Here is a 21,075-nt window from a genome sequence, read left to right as displayed (position 1 = left end):
AGCCACTAAACAGTATTGTCCAGGAACTACCCCAGTTTCTCATTCCTGACTCACGTGACGTTCCCTCCCTAAGCAATTTCTTTCACACCTTTGGCCTTCATAACCCTTTGCCCACGACACCCAGATTTGAATCGCAGCTGGATCCTGCATGGCCCCTCAGGGCAAGAATGGCTCTCCTGTTCTGGAGTGAGTTCCGCATGAAGGCCATGAAGCACACATCCTTCTTCATCGAGTTAAATGATCTCTCTCCTCTACTGAAGCTAGCAGGATTGCACTGGTACTCTTCATCAGGGTAATACAGCCGGTGACACGAGGGAAGAGCTTGGCCCCACTCTGAAGACCACAACTCAGCTGGGAAGGTAAAATACACATATGTGAAACCAAACCTCCCAGGGCGAGCTGTGAGGGAGCGCACGGAAGAGGAGAGGCCAGGAGCAGTGTCATGGAGAAAAGAAAATCTGACCGAGCTCGGCACTGGAGTCCCTCCCACTGTGCACAGATGTCTGTCAGTCAGGAAGAGGGCCTAGCATTCTGCGGTGTTCTCTCAAAAACTAACACCATCACCAGCTCTCATCAGAATAACACATGAACAACACATCTAAAAGCTTTTTAGCAGAACCACTCAAAATTCCATGAGAGGTTTGAAGATGCCCACTTTGAAACTGCTCCTTTTAATCACAGACTGGAAGCAGCAAGACGCAGGAAAAATTGTTCTTACCTCAAATTAATTAGGACTCTCTCTGGTTGAAAGCATTTCAGTGAAAGAAAGGGAAAAATAATTAATGCTGCATAAAAGATAATGATGGAAAGTTATGTACAAAAGCAATGGCTATTTAAAACCATGCGAGGGTGGCAAAGCACCCAAGGCTTTCTTCAGGGAAGAAAGAAGAAGCAATGTTGCAGCCATAGAAATTGTCCAAAGGTTGACTCTGGGAAAGAAGGCCGACTGAGGGCATACCTGCACCTGTGCAGGTTTCTCGCGTCTCTTCCTTCCCAGGCTGTCCCCAACTGTGTCTTGATTTCAAATGCTCTCTTTTTAACCCTGGGATCTTTGTCCAGGGTGGAATCTTTTCAGACCTGGCCGAACCCGTGCACCTTATCTCAGCCTTCCTTCATCCAACACAATGCTTCTGTCTAGCGTCCCATCCCTCGAGGCCTTCCTCATCCCCAGCTGTGTGACGTAACCTTGAGATGAACTGTTTCTTATTTGACCATTGGCCTCTTGCAGGTAACAATGCAACAACCCAAAGGAGTGGCCTACAGAGAGAAGTTCTGGACCCACCTGACAAGTATATCCCCCTATAATTATAGTACATCCAGTGCTGGGGACAAGTGTTGACTTTGAAGTAGAGCAGCCTTGGTTCCAGGTGGGAGGTCCTACCACTTCCTAGCTGAGAGCCCTTAGGCATGTTGCTTAACCTCTCTGAGCCTTGGTTTCTTCATTTATCAAGAACAGATCATAATATCTACCTTTTAGGGTTGAAAAAGATGAGAAATGATAGATGTGATGGGCTCAGCCTGGAGCCTGGAACAAAGTAGATGCTTCTTAGATATAAGGTGGGATTGTGTAGGCCATTGACTCTGCCTATGAAAATAAGATTTTTAAATAACAATTCTCCAGATTTTGTTGGAGAGTAGAAGATGATGGTTCTGCAGTAACCAGTCGTTTTCAAACCTGTGTTCTGGTTGCATGTCCGTACTGGGTGCATGGGCAGAGGGTCTGGGTTCCATGGTCCAATGGAAAGAGCACTTGCTGAAGGACATTGTTTGTTCACTGCTGTTTTCCAGACCCAGACAGCACCTGACACATAGTGGGTATTCAACACATAGTGGGTATTTACTAAATATAGGATTGATAATTGAGGTCAGGAGTTAAGAACATTTATTCTTGCTCTAGGATATTGACTCTGTTGGTGCAAAGGGATGAAGGAATCATGGTGAGGTCTTGTCATGCGTTGCCGAGAATGCTCCTTCCCACCTGGCCACAGAAGTCCTCCTCCGTAAGCAGGACTTGTTCCTTTTTTCCCTCTGGCCTAATGATTAGACATGGTGGGGAGTGTGCTTCAAGCTAAACCAATGAGAACCTTCCCTGGGACTTTTCTAGTCAACTCTTGCCTGTTTCCACTGGAATTGTTAACCAAGGGGGTATGACTTTGGGCTGCCGGCTGCGGTCTTGTGTGGCACAGCAGGCTGGCCAGCTGAAGTCAGGCAGCAGTACTCAGGGCTGAGGGCTGGAGGAGCTGAGCCCTGACAACATCAGTGGTGGTCCTGATCCAGTGGTGCCCGAAACCTCCGCAGATCTCCATTAGGCAAGTCAATCAGATCCCTCTTCAGTGTAAGTCACTTGGAGGCAGAGATTTGTCCCATGTTACCATGGTGGTCCTGATTAGCACATCAATTAGGAGACTATTTCCAGAGTCTTGAGGACTGCTACAATTTGACAGCAAGATAAGACTGAAAAGTACTGCAGAGGCACACTTCTAGATATTTAACCAAAGGGCTTAGTCTTAACCAAAAGTCATGGTAACCTTAGTAGTATTTTCATTCACACTGTATTCATGTTTTATTTTGCACTGTAAGTGTAGTGCCAGGGACTGAGTACAGATGTGGTTTGATGAGATACGAAGTATTTGTTGTCTTTTGTGAGTTGCTGTTATTCCTGCAGTTACTTTGCTTAACTCCTCATTCATCCCTCATCTCCATCCTCCTTTAGATTTGTACTTACAGGGGCTTGGGCTCTGATATGGACCTTGTATCTCCCTGACTTTCACCCAGACAAATGAGGCTGAAGCTTCTAGGATGGAGAGGGGAGAAGAAATTGATTAGAGAGAAGACAGGGGGTTAAGTTCAGGTAGAGAAATGACCCATCTTTTATTTTGGAATCCCTTTTTAAATTTGGAAATCTGAGGGTGGAGAGACCTTGAGTGATTCCTTTGAGGATGAAGCCCAGGGACACAGCAAGGCTTTGTCGTCAAGTCCCCAAACCGTCAGGTGGGATAGTGGTAGAACGGAGCTGTTGGTGGGGTGAGGTGTGCACAGGCAGGAGAGGCCAGAGCAGTCCCTGGGTATCCTGTGGGAAGGTGAGAGCTGGCCAGCCTGCAGGGGGCTTTCTTGCAGAACCAGGGAGGATGGCAGACCACCTGTGACTTGACTGCATAGAAGGGGCGGATGGACCTAGATGAAGGCCAAGGAGTCACTCCCCGCTGCACGGGGGCTGCAGCCACACAGCACAAGCCTTGTTCCCTCCTCCCCTGGAGCTTAGGCTCAGCTGCTGAAAGGCACAAGAGTCAGTGGGAAATCCCAAATGTGACTGAGATCTATACCTGAAATGGTTGAGTCATCACTGAATTTGACAGTTTTCCTGAAATTAGTAAAATTGAGTTTCTGGCCTTTAGATGGAAATAACATATTGATAAATAAATGAAATCCTATTAGAGGAGAAGCTCTTGAGTTTGTGACTTATAAAATTTGTAGCTGCTACATACCTTTTGGGGAGCTAATCTTTAGTGCCAAGGTAAAATCTTTTGTTAAAGGAAAAGGGGAGATGGGGCTGACCAGCAGATGTCCCCATTCTGTGCTCCTGGATGGTGGCCAGCCCTCCATGTGGGGCCATCTTTGCTGTAAGGGGAGTGACCAGCCTGCTTGCCAGTGCCCACAGCCATTAATTATGGGAATTGGTCATTGTTCACTGAAATAGAGACCTCCTATCTCTGATTTCAAAATGCAGGTTTGCCCAGGATTGGTTAATTTGTAGAAATGAAAACATTCAAGTCCTTTCAGTTAGTGGTGCTCAAACTTGAGTGTGCATTAAAGTTACCTGGTAGGGAGAGGACATGGTGTTGGATAAAGAGCAGATTCCCAAGCCTGGCCCCTGAGTTTCGATTTTGATGTAAGTGGTCCTTGCTACACACTTTGAGAAACAGTCTTAAGGGTATCATATACTATTTGGATTCCTTAAAGGCTCTCAGAATGGGCAAATAACTCCTTCAGATTCTCTCCTGAAGATAAGTTCTAAAGGCAAACAAAAGTTTTTAAGGGGAAAAATCATGTGAAAGGTAGTTTCTCTAGAAAGTTGACAGCAACTAGAAGGAAAAACGTGCCTGGAATACACATGACATCTTAATCATTGGTACTGAGTAGCTGTAATGCCAGACTATAGAAAGCTTAAATAAAACTGTAGCTCTTTTCCTTTTATTAAAGAAAGAAAGCCCAGGAGTACAATAGCAGAACAAGAACTAATTCGGGAAGCTTGCTGGTATGATATTGTCAATCACACCAGTGATGTGGATAAAAGCTTTTAGCACATGAATAATTTTAGTGAAAGGGCTTCATTGCTTTTTATTTGCTGGGCATTTACAGGAGAATAAACATTCTGGTAATATTATATATGGAGTGAAAGTCAGCAGCAAAGCAGCAAATGAAAGCAAAGACCCCCAGACCCAGTTACCAGAACGGACTATGGTTGCTTAGCAACCAGGCAACTGGAGAATTCTCACTCCCTTTCTTTCTTTTGTTTTTAGATTACAGTAACCTTTGATCAATTTTGGCTCCACAACAAAAGCCTTGGATATTTTGAGCGAAAGGTACCTGCTAATTTGTAGTAGAAGAATGTAGACCATGACACCAATCTCTCTCTACAGTTTCATGTTGAACAGCAAAACAGCCTAACATTCCTTTTAAAAGTCTTAGTGTTGGTGGGCTGGGTCCCTGATGAATCAGAAGTTACATGATAATTGCTTCCAATTACTCTAAAAGATGTTGCTGTCTGTCAATTCACCTTAATTCTTTTGCTCGTCGGTCAGCTTTGGAAGCCTAGTTAGCTGTTGGTTCTAAATCCAGTTCCTAAGAAGAAGCATCTGAATGGCCAGTTCCTAAGTCCTTGGGAGACTTAAATGTCCATTCTTTTGAAAATGTCATGGAATTAGGGAATGCTAAACTGGAAAAGGCTTTAAATATCGTTGCTTCTGGTCCCTTCTTTCTTTATGGGCTTTTTCTCAGTTCTTACAAGGCAACCTGCCAGTGTCCACAGGCCCAGCTATCAACCATGAAAACTCCAGATTCTTCTGTTCAGGGAGAGAATTAAAGCTGAGGAGCAAGGAGGGTACAAATAATGATCTGATTTGATTCGTATGCTCAATATAGAAGGGAAATATCTGACACTTTGCGTGTAGCACGTCAATAGGGATTCCACGGGATAGAGCAGTTGCTGACTTCCAAGGATTAAATCTCACAAAAGTCTGCTAACAGTTTGGATTCTAGTGGTTGAGTTTATTTCAGTGAAATTAACTTTCCTGAATCAAACAGTCCAGGACTCCTAACAGGCCAATAATGTCCTTCCGTAGAGAGTTGTGAAGGAGGTAGAGGGGAGGAACAGAAGTGAGGGAATGGGAGAGAACATTCCTTTCTGAACTCTCTGCATCTCCCTCTTCAAGGTCTTCTCTCAGCTCAAGGGTGGGGACCATGTGAGCGGTGCATTCTTTTCCTCCCTAAAACGGAAGGTAAAGTGTCACTTTGAAGCCCTAGATGCTCTTGGTTTTGGATCAGCTTTGAGGTGCACTTGGCTTTGATGATCAAAGGTTAGTTTCATGGCCTCTCCATGACTCAGGTTAAATGTGGAGCACAATTCCCAAGAGGTGTATTCCCAGGCTGGGTGAGGGTCTCGCCTGAGGGTTTCAGCCCTGGGCAAGGTCACTTTGGATTCAGTGAGCCTGAAAAATGAAAACAAAACATTCTTGGGGTAAAAGGGTTTATGCCCAGCTTTATTTCTGTGGTGGCAGGTCAGGTGCTGGAATCCTGTCCACGTCAGGGCAAGTCTGCATACAGCATACAGCAAGCCAGTCTCTGCCTCTGGGTCTCTCCACTGCCTTGCAGCCCTGGAGCACTGGGAGGAGCTCTTTATATAGAGTAAGTAATAATTCATTGCCCACATGTATGCGAGCCTGCACTATGAGCATTGCACATGCACAGTGGGCAAGCAGCCCAGGGTCAGGTAAGAATCCTGGCCATGGAATTTCCATTTTCTCTATACTCCACCCATCCAGGATTCTCACCTCACAATCTACGTGCCTTCATTCCTCTGCAATGGTTCTTTTGTGAGAAAGCTGGGGCATTGTAACCAAATTCCACAATAACAACAGAGGGTACAACAATATACAAATAACGACACAAATTATGATACAGGTAACAACAGAAATCATTATAATACTCAAGCCTGAAGAGATCAATTACTACCAAGTGGTCATTCCTGCTGTGTTCAAACCAGTTCTGCTCAGATGAGTTCATGACTTGTACTTTCTGCGCACACTCAGCACGCAGCAGTTTTTGCTAGGGTGTGTACCCAATCCACACAAACATAATAAGACAGTGACACTGTAGGCCCTGTGGAAGAGGCAAAGGCCATAAAGGAGAAGGACATACTCCTGTGAGAAGCACAGGAAGAGGCAACATGAGAACATCAGCTTCAAGGTACTGAGGTGGAGGTAAGAGAGCTGTTGGAGACTGAGGTAGCCTCACTGAGAGGCACTACAGAAAAGGTAAAAGGTGTAGCAGAGCAGGTACTTGGGGGAGCCGTGAGAAAGCTACTGACAGCCCCTTGGGGTAAAAGGTTTATACCCAGCTTTATTCTCATGGTGGCAGTTCAAGTGCTAGAATCCTGAACACCGCAGGGCAAATCTGCATTCAGCAAGCCAGTTTCTGCCTCTGGGCTTCTCTGTTGACTTGCAGCCCAGAGCACTATGAGGAGCTCTGTATAAAGAGTCAATAATAACTCATTGCCACATGTGTGCAAGCATGTGCCTACAAGCACTGCACCTACACAATGGGCAAGTATTATCAGGGTCAGGTGAGGATTCTGGCCATGGAATTTCCATTTTCTCTGTAGTGGGGTATAGGTGTAACAGGGATAGACTCTCCCAACCTTGTCTAAATGCCCAGGCATGGCAATGTCTTTTGATGTCTATGGATATGGATGGTAGGCACAGGACAAGGGAAATTGTTCATCCAAACCTGTTTGTAGAGCATGGTGGGGGACCTTGGATGGGTCAGAGGAGGGGCATCTGGCCCTATACCCAGTTTTCTGCTCTGAAGCCCCACCTCCGAGCTTGTCATTGGCTCACTTTATACTGCAAGCTCACAGCAGCTCCTTGCACTTTACTGAGAAGAGGATGAGCAATGTTCCCCTACCCTGCAGATCCCCAAGGCCTGGGTTTGTTCTTGTTAGGCTGGTGTCCACACCACCTGTCACTTTTCTCCCTGTCCTCAATTACTGCCACCTAAGCAACTGCCTGGGCGGGGAAGCACTTTGAACTTCAACTGTCTTTGTGTCTGTGCCTTGAGTTGAGCCTTGATTGTGGTTCTCCACCTGCTTCTGCATTCCAGGAAACCTCCGGGGGCCCTCAGGCGGCTCATTTAGAGCCTGGAGGATCCCAGAGAGTCAGGCCAAACATACAGGGGCCTCAGAAAGAACAACTGCTGTTTCTTTCTTTGTGGCTTGCCACTAACTCCCTAAAGAACTGAATCGTGTTTCTGTGATCAGATTAATAAGAATGAAATTGCATTTTGATTATTACCACTTCCTAAAAGAGGATGTAGGATTATGAGGCTACTGTTGCTAAAACACCTTCCTCCTTCCCTAGCTGTGAAAGGAGCTGAAAACCAGAAAGAAATAGGTTAGTGGAACAGTCGAGCTGTTGAAAGGCTCACAGACTTGAAGCAGCACAGAGGGACACGGTTTGAGTGGTTGAGTTAAACATTTTATAGCCAGGACTGTTTTGTTCTAAGGCCTGAAAGTTTATATGTAAACTTAACCTAGTTGCCATCAAGAACTACTCCTGATACACTCTCCATGCCCTGCTTGATGCTGCAACTGGTCAATTTAATTTAGTAAATAGTACCAACCAAATTGGTAAATCTGTGGTGCAGGGCCAAATCACGAGCCTGGCTGGCTCAATTCTTTACTTTTCCCCAAGTTTAGTTAGAATCACATACAGGTCACCTGTAAGCCATTGTATCTTTAGCCTCACTTATTAACTGTATACCTGGGAACATGAAGTCAAGAATGACATAATGGGGAAAACAGGCTACTGAGAAAATCACAACAGAAGTGGGCCTTGTCTGGGTTTCAGAAATCTCTACTGAAATCTTGTTTGAAAAAAAAAATCTTTGAACTGGGTGTGTCACCCAAGACTATACATTCCCTATAATCTGTGCTTCATCAGCTGTTGGAAATAATGTTTTCTTAGAGAACCCCCACAGAATTAACCCTTTGGGTAGAGAATGCCAATCTTTTAACACATGTGTTGCCTTTGGTTTTAACCATTTATGCAAATTTAGTTTTGGAAATTGACTTAAAATGTCAACTCGAATCTTAGCTCAATTTATCACAGTTCAAATTGAGTGAAGTAACAAAGGGATGGCCTCACAAGCAAGCTGCCTTGCTGAGCTGTGCCACAGAGCCTCCCACAGAGCACCAGGACTTGGAGGGACAGTTTGGGGACCAACAAAAGGTGCCTGACTCTGGAGCAGTGCCCCTGGTCAGCCCTTCCGTCCACTGTCAGATTTGCAGACAAGAAGAATATAGTTAATACTGAACATCAGTAGAGCAGCTTTGATTGATTCCACAGAGCCTAAAGCATTGGGAGTCAGCACACAACCCGCTGTAGGAGGAAGAGGCATTTCAGGAGGGTGTTGGGCGGCCTGGGGACATCTGGAGGAGGCCTTGCAAGGAGTGGGTTTCTCGTCCCCAGTGGGTATGAGCCCAGACACTGTTATCATTTAGTTTGCCTGTCTACCATTAAGAACTTTAGGAAAGAAAACTGCTTATGGTACGTCTTTCCCACATTTGAATCCTGTGACCTATAGGGGAAAAACTTTTGTGAGGAGGGATTAGGACTTTTTCTGGTCACAAATGTCCTGGTCTTTGGGAGGAGAGCTCTCCTCAGCCCTCTGGAACATTTATGGAGAACCCAGGGACTTTCCCTGGACTGGGGGTAGTCCGGGGACTGGTTTCTGTATCGAGAGTGTGAGGCCAGCTGGTTCCCAGGACACCTGTGAAGACTGTGGGCAGACAGCATCCCAGAGCTCTGTTCTGACCTCCCGCTTCCAGCAGCTCCTTCCTCTCATTTTCCTTCATTTCCCCCAGAAGAGGTTGGCCTTATGTTTTTGTAACTGAACATTCCAGCCTTATCAGAGAGCTGGTTAAACGTTTGTCTTTTGTGGACCTTGCATTTACTTACAGGGCAGGAGTGACTAACCACAGCACCGTACTTTCTCAGTTAATAGGATCGATAGTCTGTTTTTAAGCATGTAATTTCATCCTAGGCTCTGGAGACAACCTGCCTGAGGCTGAATCATCCAGCAGCTACTGTCTGTAGGTGAGTTTTGTAGCCTCTTTGTGCCTCAGTTTCTCTGTCTGTAAAATGGGATAGTACTAGAATTGCCTCATGGGGTGGTTATGGGGATGAAATGATATAATACAGATGAAGGACTTAGGGTCTAGAACATGGGAAATGCTCAATAAATGTGCCTTAATATTACCTACTACCCAGTACTGATTGATGCTATTAGTGTGTTTCTGTGTTTACTGGAGACGGAAGAGAGAATGACTTCACTTCTTTTAACATGGCCATCCCCCTCCCAGCCCTATTTATTGTCCTTGGTTGTAGTTACATTACCACTTTCAAGGCCTGGTGATGCCCCACAAGGCCCCCATGGTGGTCCCACCACTTCTTTTAAAGCTGAACAGTGAAGACAGTAGAAAGCGATCTTAGTCATTTGGGAGTCTATTAAAACAATCTTTGAGACTTTCTTTCAGGCCAGCCTGGCATCGGTGTGATGCTCAAGTAACTCCAGGGAGTGGGGTGTAATTCTGAGGTGTTCTGTTTTGACACCTGTATCCTGAATCTTCCAGTGTCTGAAAATGGGAATGTTTCTGCTGGAAGTCACTTTCGACATTGGGGGCACTTCTGTCCCCATGGGGATAAATCACAGGGCCAGGGGGGGCCATGTAGAGGGAATGGAGAGAACTGGAGAATTAATGGAGCACACATATTAATTTAATTACTGTGACAACCGAAGTTGTCAGTTTACTTTTGATGTTTAATTTTGATGTTTTCAAAATTTCCTCAAGCCTCTAACTCTTCTTTGGGCTTTGAAAAGTTCATTCTGTGGCCAGAATTGCGTCCTTACTAACTGAGGATCTGTTAAGAATCCTAAGAAGCTCTGTCCTGGGTGCCGATGCTCACTCTGCGGTCCTGCAGACCTGCGTGTGGGGGCTTCTGTGTGCCTCAGTCTTGTCATCTGTACAACTGGGATAGTAATAGAATCCGACTCACATGGGGGGTAGTTTAAGTTAATATGCTTAGCACGGGGCCTGTGCAAAGGTTTGCTATTATAATTACTAAAAATTTTTATTCTGAGGGGAATATATACTTTGCCAAAGATCAAATTAGGTGGGTTCTGGCTAGTTGAGATTCTCCTGTAAATAGGAGAATAGTCTTGAAAAGTAAGTCTTTGCTTCTATGAGGGAAAGAGGGAGCGTGATGCAGTTGGATTAGGAGTGCAGGGCGTTTACAGGGTTTCATCTGGGTGATGTGCTTCCTCCCAGTGCAGTGTTGTGTCTATGCAGACCCCCTGTCAGTACCAGGTGATTATGAAGGTGAGGCCTGACTTTGTCTGCAGCCCTTATTTGATGCTCCCAGGCCTGGGCACCATGACTTGGGGATTTTTTCTCTCCCTTTGCTGGATTCTGTATAGAGACAGCTCTTTTGCTGTAAGAGCAAATCAAAGGTTGTTTCACTCTCTGTGGCTCTGCCCAGATTGGCCAGAGTTTGGGATCCTCTAGGGAAGAGGCAGTTTATCGCAGCAGGAGAGGATGGTGACCTCAGGTACCTCCATTAAAGCCAGTCATTAGGGCCAAGCTAAGAGCAGCTCAGGAGCAGGGGCAGGGGCACCCCCATTTTACCCAGTGCCCCGAGCCAGCATGGCTGCCTTCCAGGTTCATCAGTCATTAGGGAGACACAAAAAGGGGAACAATCAATGAATGTTTATTTATGGTGTCCTTGTCCTCGTCATTTTTATTACTATTTCCATGTGTAGTGTATTCTGGGTCCGGTCATAATTATACTGAGTGTCATCCTTTATATACTTAATTAAGAAATAAAATTTTAATTAAAAATAGGAACTTTAAAAAGGGACCTAATGTACAGCAAATTCTCAAGGGAAATAAGACTGACCAGACTTTCATGGACTTTCGGCTCTGGTGTAGATGGCAATGAATTAAGAGACCAGAGGCTACCAAGAGTCTCTTTCCTTCATTTCAGTGTCTTCTGCTTTATGGCAAAGAAGGTCAAAGTATATTGGTGTCCCGATGGGAACCACAGTTTTCTGATCGAATATGCCATTGAAGGCCATTTCTCCCAGTGTTGTGAAGCAAGGGAATTTTAAAACAAGGGTTATAGCACGTAAACAACTCTGTTTTACTTGAGGAGTATACACACTATTACTGGTCAGTGCTATGGAGCGCTTTCATCATTCCATTGCTTCATTTCTCTTCAAAGAGGTAAAGAAGGAATCTGTGTGTAGGAAACAGAATCTTGACTAATTAGTAAGGCCTGGCCTTCCACCCCCCATAAACTCATTTATCAGATATGTCCCTATTTTAGCCAGTTACTTTAAAAAGCAAATACTCTTTATCAGACATGTCTCTATTTTAACCAATTACTTTATTGCATTTTTATTACAAGTGCAAAGGTTAAGCAAAGTCGATGTCTGCCGTCTACATGGCCCTTAGTCACAGCAAACACTGCTGGTCAAGGAACTTTGGAACCAGGCTTCTTATTGTCCAAACTGTCATTAGTGCCTAAGTAATTATTATAAATGTCTTTTATATGTCAACCATTATGTTGAAAGTCTTCCCAAGTTGAAGCACACGAAGGGGAACTCACCTCCACCTTGGATTCCTCTGATAATCTTGAAAGATTATTTTCAACCCTAAACGGATGTGTATAAAATGGTCTTTTGTAAGGTAAAGATTATGACACTACCCAGTCATAAACAGAGGTTGATAGAAGCACAAATATTAATTATGCAGCATGTTAATTTGGGCTAAAATTCATTCTCCATTTGATTTTTGAAATTTATTTGGCTATTTGACCATTTGTCTTGTACCAGCCTCTTTTGCTCATTCCCCCAACCGCATCACAACGCGCTTCATGATCTCAAACCCTTTGTGGAATAGACAGACAGGATATGGAAAGGCAGTGGGACAGAGAAAATAAATGATCATAGGTATTTCAAGGGCCTAGAGTGCTCCTCATGCTCATTTGGAGAATTCTTTCCCCAGATTCGAATCTTCCTCTGATCTTGTTCTCTTTGTAAGGAAGACTTTCGGAAGCAGGGAGAGGTAGTAGGCCATGGGGGGATTGGCAGAGCCTGCAGACCACTGAATTGGTCTTCCTGAATTGATTCTGCTGTTATTTTAGGTCAGAATGACAGCTTTCTGATAGTTTTTATCCCTGTCTGGCTCTGTGGTCTTGGGTAAGAAGCCTTGATTTTATCACCTGCATTTCAAAGGATCCTGCTGGATGCATGTTCCCCTAAGTGGCCTGACAGCATCGCTCAGGACTTACTGAAAGCCTGGCATCTCCCCCACACTGCAGACCCTCTGATGGCTGGGATGGGGCCTGAGCATCTGCATGTGTAGCCTGCCAGCAGGTGCTGCCCACGCCCTTAACAACGGGAGAACCCCTGGCTGGGGGAGCCTGGGCTCCTGTGCTCTCCGGTCCATGCTGCTGGTGGGGAAAGCTACGGGCGGCTGCTAGCGGCATCCACAGGGCGGGGGCTGACAGCAGGTAGCTGGATGGGGTTTAGTTTCAGAAGAGAGGAGACCAGTCTTCTGCCTGGTGGTCAGGGAGGGACGGGACTCACATCCACTTTCACTTCCTGCTTCTGCTGAGTGAGACTGGATAAAGGCTCCATGTCCAGCAGAAACTTTGGGCAACCCTTGCCATGTTTCGTTTGACTCCTTGTAGATCAAACAGTCTAACAATTGACTTTATCCACATAATACAGCCATGAATGCCGCCTTTATTTCTAGAGCTGGGTGAAACTTGGACAACGGTTCTTTTTTCTTCCCTCCTTCCCTCCCTCCCTCCTTCCTTCCTTTCTCTCTCTTTCTTTCCTCCCTTTGCCTTGTTTCTGTCTCTGTGGATATTCCTGATTTTGTTGATTGTCTCTCTGAATGGCAGCAGAGTTTACCTTTCACCAGGCTGCCCAGTAGAATTAGAAATCTACAAGAGACCTTACAGCCCCAAGCATTTTCTGCTTATTTACTGCCCAAAAGGACGAGTCCAATAAGTAAATAACCCACCTGCTACACCATGAGACGTGATTCATTAATTAGAGACTGGCTAGCACAGACTAGGACCGAGGACTGAGCCAGGCCATACTGCAGTTTTGAATCGGAGTCATTTTAGAGGAGCCCTGTGTGTGCCCACCCCTGTGCCACCCCCGCCACTGCCATCCCCACAATACAGAGCACTCGTGCTATTCTTTATGCCCCTATCACTGTCTGGTTGGGTCTTAGCCCAGCATCAGCTATGCCGCGTTTAGAGGAATTTGCTCCCTCACTAGACTGTGAAGCCACCGAGGTGGTCATAGACTCCTCTTCTCCCTGTGTCCCCAAGGCCCAGCAAGGTGCCTGGCACATAGTGGCCCTTTGTATTAGTTTTCCAGGGTTAAAAAGTGCCACAGGCTGGGTAACTTAGACAGCAGACATTTATTTTTCACAGTTCTGAAGTCTACATTCTGAGATCAAGGTGTCAGCCAGTCTGATTTCTCCTGAGGCTCTCGTAGGCATGTTGGTGGCCATCTTCTCCCTGTGCCTTCACATCCTTTTCCCTTTGGGGGTGTCTGTATCCAAATTTCCCCTTCTTCTAAAGGCACAGTCATATTGGACTAGGGCCCATCTTAATGACCTCATGTTAACTTAATCACCTCCTTTAAGACCCTGCCTTCAAATGCAGTCATTCTGAGGTGCTGGGAGATAAGACTTAAATATATAAATTTTGGGGTACACAATTCATTCTATCAGATCCTTTAATAAATATGTATCATGGAGTAAATGAATGACCTAGTAAAATAGCAATCTGTGTCGATGCTTTCTTTGCAAGCAGATATTCTTCTTCCTTACCTCTTCCAGACATCCATAAACAGGTACAGAAGTTTTTCTGGACAATACATAAATAGGATCATATATTTTTTAATAAAATTGAGACTACCGATAATTAAACTTGCAATTCAAGATAGAGCCATCACAAGATCTGATGGCTGAATTGAACTCCCTGGGAGGTTCAGTAGCAGAAGCTTCCAGAGAGAGACAAATTTTTGTTTTGTACCACTTTTTCCATGTGATTTTTCAACTTCCACTTATAAGTGTGTAAGCAGTTAAATGTGTTTCCATTAAAAGCCTATACTACAGTGGACTTGGGAATTTGAAATCATGGTATGATCCCCAGGCCCCAGGGAATCTTCTGTGACTTTGGAACAGCTGGGAATTCCTCAGTCTTTTCTTAAATTACCAAGCCAAAAAGTTCCCAAGAATTCTTCTCGCTCTTATTAGTGTCATTACCTTCACCATTCTTCTCATACTCCCATGGGTTTCAAAACTTGTCGCACTTTCCAACACTTGCTTTTATCTGTAATTTGTGTGGTGCTTTATACCAACTCTATGAGGTAAGAGAAAAGGGGACCACTATTTCCTTTTCTGGATGGGAAGACGAAGAAATAGTTCCATTAGTGATACGTACAACTCCCCTGCCTTGGAGTTTCCCTTCCTCGTCTTCCTGACTCCAGAGGGCCTTGTCCAGATGTCACTCCTGGGGTTCTTACCTCTTTTTACCTGTATTACCGGCTTCACTGTCAAGTTCCTTGAAAGCAGTGCCCATACCTATAACCTCATATGATCCTGTGTGCCTACACGTAATAGGTGCTTCCTCATTGCTTGTTGAATGAAACAATATGTAACACGTATAGTACAGTTTCTTGAGCAGCTACTGTGTACTGGACACTGTGCTTTGCACCTCAACATACTTCATCCCATGTAATCTCTGCAGTAGATATGTTTTTCATCCCCACTTAACAGACAGGAAAACAGGATTAGCAAGGTTAGGTGATTTGGCCAGGGTCATAGAGCTAATAAGTGATGAAACCAGGGTTCAAACCCAGATAAGTCCAAATGATCCAGCTGCTGCTTTATCAATACCCTGCACTGAGTGGGGGCCGCACAAGGAATCAGGAGCAAACCAGACTAGAAACGGGATCTCCTTGCTTCAGGTGTCAGCACCCGGAGCCCTGATCATCTGAGGAGCCTCCTTTAGAACAGCCCACAGTTCAACGTTTTCCGTTTTCACAAACAGCTTAGATTTCCCATCACCTAATCTGTTTGGCTCATTCTAGTTATTTCCAATGCAAATTTGCCTGCTTTAGGACACATACCCTCACATATGTACATACACTCATCCGTTCAGTTCTGAGAGCGCAGTGCCAAGCTTGGAAACAGACCTTGATATTTTTGAGTTTCATTCCTTTCCCCAATCTTTTCTCCCATCCCCTCCAATCCCAAGGAGCCAGCATGAAAATGTGAGACTTTCAAATTGTGTCCTCCGCCAAGGGCACAGGGATATTCGCCCCTGTCACTTTAGAAGACTCAATCTGCAAGTAGGCAGTGAACAAAACAAAGTATTGTGTTTCTCCTTGGAATTAGCGAGAAAAGGTCTTGCTTCAGTAAGCAATTTATTGCCAACAGTATAATTATGGTAAAATGTGTAATTAGTAATAAAATTCTCACAGTATATTTTAGAAATTATAGTTGTAAGAAATAGTAACTACATCCCCATTTGTCCCCCTCCCCCAACAGCAAGCACTGACTGGGCTGGGAGGGGGGTTTCACCTGCTGGTGCAGCAAAATCCTGCCCGTGGGTGTGTTTCTGCAGCACGAACCTCTGGGAGCCAGGTGTGCGCTTTTGCAGGCTGAATTTGGTTGTAAATTATGTTTTGTTTTCTGTCAGCTGCCTGACAGCTAAAATCATATTTGCTGTCAGAGGTGACAGGGGCCACAATGGTGATGTATTGAAGTGCTGCAGAGTCACCGGGAAGGAGGCTGGGCAGGCTCCTCCGGACCCTCCACCCTTACCTGGTTCCTGCAGCCATGTGGCTGGGGCTGGTGTGCATCCTGCAGGCGAGCACCACAAATGAGATGCAGTCTCATCAGTCACTGAAAACATGGCCAGCCTCCATGTGGACCTCTTAATAGGTTTAAGATGTTGGCGAAATCCTGCCCCTTAATTGCGCTGTGTGACAAAATGCAAAATCCATCACCATAATTACTTCCGAGCACTGGATTCCAAGGCATTTTAGTTATATTCCAATGGATATTTAAACTCAAGACAACAGGCTTAATTTTACCCAAATGACTGATTGTTTCTTGTCCTTGACGCAGCTCCCACCTTCCACCCCCACCAGGATGTCTAATTTTTAATTTTTAGTATCCTCTACCGAAGTAAAGTATCCTTTAGACTGATGATAAGCCCAGCTCTGTGGCTTCACTGCTAAGTGATATTCTCTTGCTCTATGCCTATCCTTTGTACGCTGATCTCTGGGCAGTCTTTCTTCTGTGTCTGTCCAGATTTCTCCCCTCTCCTTTTCCTGGATTCCCACTAGGTTCACAGGATCACCTTATAGGGTTCATTGTGGCTTCTGAATCATTGTCACTGGGCGCTCACCATCTCTAAGGACAGCCACTGCTCACTGAGCCCTTGCTTGGGGCCAGCCATTGTGCAGCGTGCTTCCTATCCTCCTATAGGTCAGCCAGGGTACAGGAGAACCAGAGTCTGAGCCGAGGCCTGCCCCACTTCCAAAGCCCGTGCCTTCCCTCTCTGTTATTGCGCCAAAGCTCACAAGCATTGAGTTTCAGTGACCTTTGTTTTGAACAATGGGCGTATTGGCCTCATGGAATGGCTTCAGGCACGGCCTGAGCATGCACATAGGGAGCATGGGGGTCAGGTGCATGGCCTTCCGTAACGCGGGGTTGGTGGCAGTCATCCCTGCTCTGGGCTGCCAGTGCCGCAGTGCATTTGACAGGTGACTCAGCTGGGACCTCTGATTCACCTCCAGTCCAGATCTGGGCACGTCCCAGTGTAGAAGTTGCAAACCTTTGGGGGTCACCCATCTGTAGTGATCTGGGGAGCCAGCCTGCAGGAAAGGGAGACTGACTTTCTCACCTCTGGCCAGGGTACCCCATTTTCACTTTGCATCAGCCCAATTGCTGATGTAGCTATCTCGCTGAGGTCCTTGGGAGTATGGAAGCAGCGGTATTAGGAACAGAACATAGTGGTAGCTTAAGGCTGTGGGGTGAGGGCTGTTTTAGGGGAATGGGTTCCAATGCCTTGGCCTCACTGAGATGAACTCTTTTGGAAGAACAGTAGAATCCACACTTTCTATTTGGAAAAAGACATAAACCAGTAGAAAAAACAAATTTTTCTTATAAACTTCACAAACCAGAGAAGTGAAGCAATTGCATTTACCAGATGGGGAAGGAGTCGCTACTAGGTTGTAATTTCAAGATGCAGAATTTTGTCTTTTTGAGTTTTTGGTTTCTGCACAACCAGTCCAAGTTGCTCAATGTGTGTCAGCCTCTGACCCAGCACAGAATGATGCCGGACAGGGTGCCTGGTATCCCGTTAAGGGTCAAAGCAGACCCTGACATTCGAATCTGCCATCTTGACTGATGTCCTGTAGTTCCATGTGTTAGGGCCAGAAGGTAACATGCACTCAAACCTTCATTTTGCCAAGGAGAACTGAGGCCTAGGGAGATGGGGCTACTTCTTCATTTCCGTAGAACTAAGACCAAAGACCTCATGGCTCCATCCAGTGTTCTTTACCTGAATTAAAGGAAGAATAATAGTGAGAGCTACCATTGAGTATTTAATGTGTCCTGGGTACAGAGCTAAGCACTGTGCTCAGAACTTAGCTCGTTTGATTCTCACAAAGATGCTATGAGCTAGGCATGTCAGGGGAGTCTCATCAAAGCCACGTTTAACTTGGGCAAACCCAACTGTGTATTAGTTTCTTGGGAGGTGGCCGTAACTAAGTGCCACAAACTGGGTGTCTTAAACAACAGACATTTGTTTCTCACAGTTCTGGAGGCTGGGAGTCTGAGATCAAGCTGTTGGTGGGATTTGTCCCCTCCAAGAACTGGAGGGAGAATCTGCTCCAAGCCTCTCTGCCAGCTCCTGGTCGCTTCAGGCATCCCTTGGCTTACAGCTGATGTTCCTCCTGTCTTCATATAGCTTTCCTTTCACATGTCTCTGTGTCCACATTTCCCCTTTTTAGAGGGGCACCAGTTGTATTGGATTAGGGCCCATTTTAACTTGATTGTCTCTGCAAAGACCCTATCTCCAATTAAGGCTGAATTCTGAGGTACTGGGCATTAAGACTTCAACATATAAACTTGAGGCAGGGGACACAACTCAGCTCCTAACAAATTGTAGAGAGAGAGAGAGAGAGAGAGAGAGAGAGAGAGAGAGAGAGAGAGAGAGAGAGAGAGAAAACTCAGCTTTAAGCTGAGGCAGAGGGAGAAGGGAATGGCAGGGAGGGAGAAGTTCGGACAGCCAGACCAGCCATAGAACACGCATCAAATGGAGCCAAGAGGTAGAAGGCTGAAAGCTTGGATGGGAAGGGTTTGGCTGCTGATTTCAAGGGCAGGTTCTCTTTTATCTCTCACTAGGGTTTTCCCAAAGGACAAATGAGATAACACGTTTATCCAGTCTCTGGTTTCCTCTTCCTTGTTTCCACCATTTAGGTTCCTGGCAGGTGAAAGTAGGTATGTACATCCACACGGTGCCCCCAAATTTATGCGTGTGACAAAATAATACCTCATATCCAAACAACACCCTTTGCTGAGCCGTCTCAGATACACGGACGCCTGGAAAACCCTGGAGATGGCCTGTCACCTGCCCCCTGGCTGCTGGACTTCACCCCTGCACGCCAAGTACATGTCCAGCTTGGCTCTCACCACACACTTCCTTCCCCCAGCAGGCTCTAAGCTCCACAGGGTGGAAACTGTAGGCACGTGGAGGTGCTCAATGAATGACCGTGGAATACACGAATGCCCATTTTATAGATGAGGAAGGGGAGCCACTGAGACAGTCAGTAACTTGCCTGAGGCCCCATGGTGGGACCAGAGCCAGTGTTGGGTGCCTAATGGGTCAGGCGGCCTTCACTCTGCCACATCCTGCTTGTGTGACCAGGACCTTCTCTCCGGGCTGTATGGCCCCAGGGTGGCCACACTGACTGCACGTGGTCTCTCCTTGTTTGGCCCCAGAGGAAATTATATCAAAATGTGCTTCTCTGACAGCAGAAAGTGGCAGGTGGCACCTAAGGACTGAGGAGGAGGCTGGGCAGGGAGGGTGCAGGGGAGTGTTTGGTGCCTTGGGTATTTTCTAGACTGTGATTTCAATGGCGTCCATGAAGCAATAATTAGGACTGGTATTTGCTTGGGTTTTGCAGTGAAGAGGATCCCAGATAGCAGCTTGTGGAGACCCCTCAGGGGACGGGCCGTGGTGTTGTCAGGAGGCTCAGGCGCCTTTGGCTCCCACCTGGCAGTCTGATCAGGTGGGAAAGTTCTGGCCACTGTGAAGCAGCATTTTAGACTCAGGATACACATGGAATGTGCAGAAAACAGAGCCTGTGCCAGACACGGTGCTCTTGGGAGCCATTAGCCAAGGTCCCCTTTTATACGCCGTGCTAAAGTGATGGGGCAGTGTGTCCCTCAGGCTGGGTAAAAGTGCTGTGGGGTGACAGCAGTGACAACAGTGGCATCCTGTCCTCATGGAGGGAGACTCAGACTTCAGACACATTGCTCCAGTGACTGTCCCCAGGGGCGTAGGAATCAGGTCCGTTGGAGAATCCTAGATAAAAAGATTTATAAATATATATATATATATATTTTTTTTTCTTGGAAGTAGAGTTGATATACAATATTACATTGCTTTCAAGTATACAACGTAATGATTCGACATTATTAAATGCCCACCCCTCTAGGAATAGGATGTTGACTGGTATTTTCTGTGGCATAGAATGAGCAACCAGGATCCACAGGGGAAGACACAGATCCTTAACAAGTGGGGCTGGGGTGCTCCAGTGGCCCCCCAGGAGAAGGACAAATGACTGCTGCCACCAGAGCCCCTCCCGCTCCGCCCCCCACGTCAGCCTGAGGAAGTAGCTGAGCGTGAGAGCAGAGCTGGTGGGAACGGGGCCCCTTGGTCCCGTGGAGGATGCTGTGATTCTCCCTCCCACGGGGCAGGAAAGGGGTGCCCTCCAGACTCCCACAGGAGGGGCTTTCAGAGAATCCCTCATGCAGATCAGGCATGTGTGCAGCAGGAGAGCCTGACCCCCGGGCCCGAGTGTTGTGCTCCTGCGGCAGGCCCGCCAGTCTCCTCCACCTCTAACTGGGGAGGGGAGGAGAGACTCAGATGGCAGAGGGACAGAGAAAGGCGCGGCAGTGTGGCGTCCTGAACACTCACGTTTGGGTGTGGCAAGGGTGCATGTTGCCTGAGCACCAAGCAGACTGGATGGGAGGTGGCCAGACTTGAGTTGATAGGCAGCCAAGAGGTAGGGGCTGGCCTGGGTGGGTGTCCAGGTCAGGGACCCACTTCTCTGGCCCCAGAAGGCCCTCAGTGACTCCCACATGTGCCCAACAAAGGCCTGCCACAGGGGGTGAGTCAGTGTTAGTAGAGGGAAGATCGCACCAGCTCCGGGGAAGTGAGAGCTGCTTTCCTCTGCTCTTGTGCACAGAGGAGGAAGGGGCCCGGAAGGCCAAGGGTCAGAGGAGGAAAAGGGCAGACCAAGAGGCTGAGGGGTGGGGGAGTGACTGTGACACCTCCCTGACCAATTCCAAAATGCTGGGGGAGGAGAGCATGCGTGTCAACTTGGATGAGATGAAGTTTTGACCTGGATCAGCTTGGAGTAGTTGAGTCTTTTGAAATAACTGAACGTAATCAGGAAGCTACCCTGGGGTTG

The 21,075-nt window shown here is 46.5% G+C and overlaps 1 protein-coding gene across 1 annotated transcript in view; it reads left to right on the top strand.

Annotated features, from left to right (window-relative positions):
- The window catches only part of LOC118928902 (collagen alpha-1(I) chain-like), a 148,289-nt gene that overhangs the window by 112,698 nt on the left and 14,516 nt on the right, over positions 1-21,075 (top strand). The window lies entirely within an intron of this gene.

The sequence above is a fragment of the Manis pentadactyla genome, chromosome 6 (genome assembly GCF_030020395.1).
Source record: "Manis pentadactyla isolate mManPen7 chromosome 6, mManPen7.hap1, whole genome shotgun sequence".
Classification (NCBI taxonomy): domain Eukaryota; kingdom Metazoa; phylum Chordata; class Mammalia; order Pholidota; family Manidae; genus Manis; species Manis pentadactyla.
The sequence above is the reverse complement of the archived record's forward strand: the minus strand, read 5'-3'. Positions and strand labels throughout refer to the sequence as shown.